Raw genomic sequence first — 3,421 nt, 5'->3', positions numbered from 1 at the left:
TTCTCTTGGCCACTCCTCAGCAAGCTTCCTTTTGTAAATGGCTTGATTGACCTTGCTTGCTAGACCAGGGACAGGATTGGTGCTCTTGTTAGTTGCTTTCACTCTTTTGGATTTAATACTTGGTGGTTGTGTGATTGTTGGAGTGTGGTGGACGAAATTGTGATTCAATATTCTTAATATATTATTCTATCTTTTGAGCTTTGGCATGTACCCTTAGGGCCCTGGTTGAATTCACAACTCCGTTCAACTAACCAGCAAGTGTACTGGGTCGTCCAAGTAATACCTTACGTGAGTAAGGGTCGAATCCACAGAGATTATTGGTTTGAAGCAATCAATGTTTATTTTATTTGTCTTAGTCAGGATTTCAAGAAAATTGTTTGGGCTACTTGAACAACAGAGTTATTTGTTTATAAAGGATTATGGAATATATTGGAATAATAAAGAGTACTAGCGTTACTTGTTGTGCAGTAATGGAGAATATGTTGGAGTTTTGGAGATGCTTTGTCCTCTGACTTCAACTCTTCCTTGAAATCCTCTTCTCACACGCAGATTCCTTCCATGGCAAGCTCTATGTAGGGTGTCACCGTTGTCAGTGGCTACTTCCCATCCTCGCAGTGAAAGCTATGCACGCACTCTGTCACAGTACGGCCAATCACGGTTGGTTCCCGCTCCTACTGGAATAGAATCCCTCTTTTGCGTCTGTCACTAACGCCCAGCAGGTTAAAGTTTGAAGCACGTCACAGTCATTCAATCCTGGAATCCTACTCGGAATACCACAGACAAGGTTTAGACTTTCCGGATTCTCATGAATGCTGCCATCAATCCGGCTTATACCACGAAGACTCTGTTGGGGAATCTAAGAGATATTCATTCAATCTGATGTAGAACGGAGGTGGTTGTCAGGCACACGTTCATGGGTTGAGGAAGGTGATGAGTGTCACGGATCATCACCTTCTCCACAGTTAGGCGCGAATAAACATCTTAGATAAGAACAAGCGTGTTTGAATGGAAAACAAAGGAATTGTATTAAATCATCGAGACGCTGCAGAGCTCCTCACCCCAACAATGGAGTTTAGAGACTCATGCCGTCAAAAGTATGTAATTCAGATCTGAAAATGTCATGAGGTACAAGATAAGTCTGTAAAAGTTGTTTAAATAGTAAACTAGTAACCTAGGTTTACAGAAAAATGAGTAAACTAAGATAATTGGTGCAGAAATCCACTTCTGGGGCCCACTTGGTGTGTGCTGGGGCTGAGACTAAAGCTTTCCACGTGTAAAGGCCTTTCTTGGCGTCAAACTCCAGGTTTTGACGTGTTTTGGGCGTTCAACTCCGGATCATGACGTTTTTCTGGCGTTTAACTCCAGACAGCAGCATGTACTTGGCGTTCAACGCCAAGTTACGTCGTCTATCCTTGCGAAAAGTATGGACTATTATATATTGCTGGAAAGCCCTGGATGTCTACTTTCCAACGCCGTTGAGAGCGCGCCAATTGGACTCCTGTAGCTCCAGAAAATCCATTTCGAGTGCAGGGAGGTCAGGATCCAACAGCATCAGCAGTCCTTTTTCAGCCTAAGTCAGATTTTTGCTCAACTCCCTCAATTTCAGCCAGAAAATACCTGAAATCACAGAAAAATACACACACTCATAGTAAAGTCCAGAAATATGATTTTTGCCTAAAAACTAATATTATTTAACTAAAAACTAATTAAAACATGCTAAAATCTACATGAAATTACCCCCAAAAAGCGTACAAAATATCCGCTCATCACAACACCAAACTTAAACTGTTGCTTGTCCTCAAGCAACTAGATGAATAAAATAGGTTCTAACAGAAATTAAGAAGTAATATATATTTTAGAGTTTTAAATGAAGCTCAGATTCGTATTAGATGAGCGGGGCTTGTAGCTTTTTGTCTCTGAACAGTTTTGGCATCTCCCTGTATCTTTTGAATTTCAGAATGATTGGCATCCTTAGGAACTCAGAATTCAGATAGTATTATTGACTCTCCTAGTGTAGTATGTTGATTCTTGAACACAGTTATTTTATGAGTCTTGGCCGTGGCCCTAAGCACTTTGTTTTCCAGTATTACCACCAGATACATAAATGCCACAGACACATAACTGGGTGAACCTTTTCAGATTGTGACTTAGCTTTGCTAAAGTCCCCAGTCAGAGGTGTCCAGAGCTCTTAAGCACACTCTGTTTGTCTTGGATCACGACTTTAACCACTCAGTCTCAAGTTGTAACTTGGACCTGCATGCCACAAGCACATGGTTAGGGACAGCTTGGTTTAGCCGCTTAGGCCTGGATTTTATTTCCTTGGGCCCTCCTCTCCATTGATGCTCAAAGCCTTGGATCCTTTTTACCCTTGCCTTTTGGTTTTAAGGGCTGCTTGGCTTTTATTCCTTTTGATTGTATATATATATATATATATATATATATATTTTTGAACTGCTTTTTCTTGCTTCAAGAATCAATTTCATGATTTTTCAGATCATCAATAATATTTTCGTGTTCCTCATCCTTTCAGGAGCCAATATTCATCAAATTCAAGGTACAATTTATGCACTGTTCAAGCATTCATTCAGAGAACAGAAAGTATTGCCACCACATATAATTAATTATAGTCTTTATTACTAAGAACTCATAAATATAGATTACTTCTTTATTCTAAAAAATCTACTACTTTATTCATGCCTGATGATGATGAGAAAAATAAATTATAGCTTAATTGAAAATAAAATCAAAATAGATAAACTAATTACTACTAAATATCTCCTAAGGTGAATTTAAAAAAAAATGCTATCACTAAGTTAAAGCAGGAAAATTAAAGGGAAAGAAAATTAGAACTTAGCAACCTGTTGTTTTGAGGAGTAGGTGCTCCTTTTAAAATATGTGGTGCTTTTTCATGGATTAATCCTTTGGCGCTTTAGCTCCCTTAGATTCACATCCTTGCTCTTCCTGTTCTCTCAGGTGCCATGATCTTAATGAGTTTTAGCTCAGTGATCATGGCAAATCACACCAAACTTAGAGGTTTGCTTGTCCTCAAGCAAAAGAAAGGAAAGGAGAGGAGTAGAAGGAGAGGTATTTTCGAAAAAAAATAAGATGAGTTGAAAAAGATATGAGAAGAAATTAAAAATATTTGAAAAAGAATTGGATTAGAAAAAGATATAATTTTAAAAAAAAGAAAAGATATGAATCAAAATTTAAAAGATAGAATTGAATTTTAATTTTGAAAAGGATTTTTAAAAGGAGTTAAAGATGTGTTGGAAACAAATTTGAAAAGATGATTGATTGAATTGAAAAGCCATTTGTTCTTTTGGGTTAAGATAAATCTAAAAAAAATTTGCAATCATTGGATTTTAGAAATTAGGATAAACTTTTTGGAATTGAAAGTGATAATTTAAAATATGTTTATGCA

The sequence above is a fragment of the Arachis stenosperma genome, chromosome 6, assembly GCF_014773155.1.
Source record: "Arachis stenosperma cultivar V10309 chromosome 6, arast.V10309.gnm1.PFL2, whole genome shotgun sequence".
NCBI lineage: Eukaryota > Viridiplantae > Streptophyta > Magnoliopsida > Fabales > Fabaceae > Arachis > Arachis stenosperma.
This window is presented reverse-complemented; position numbering follows the sequence as displayed.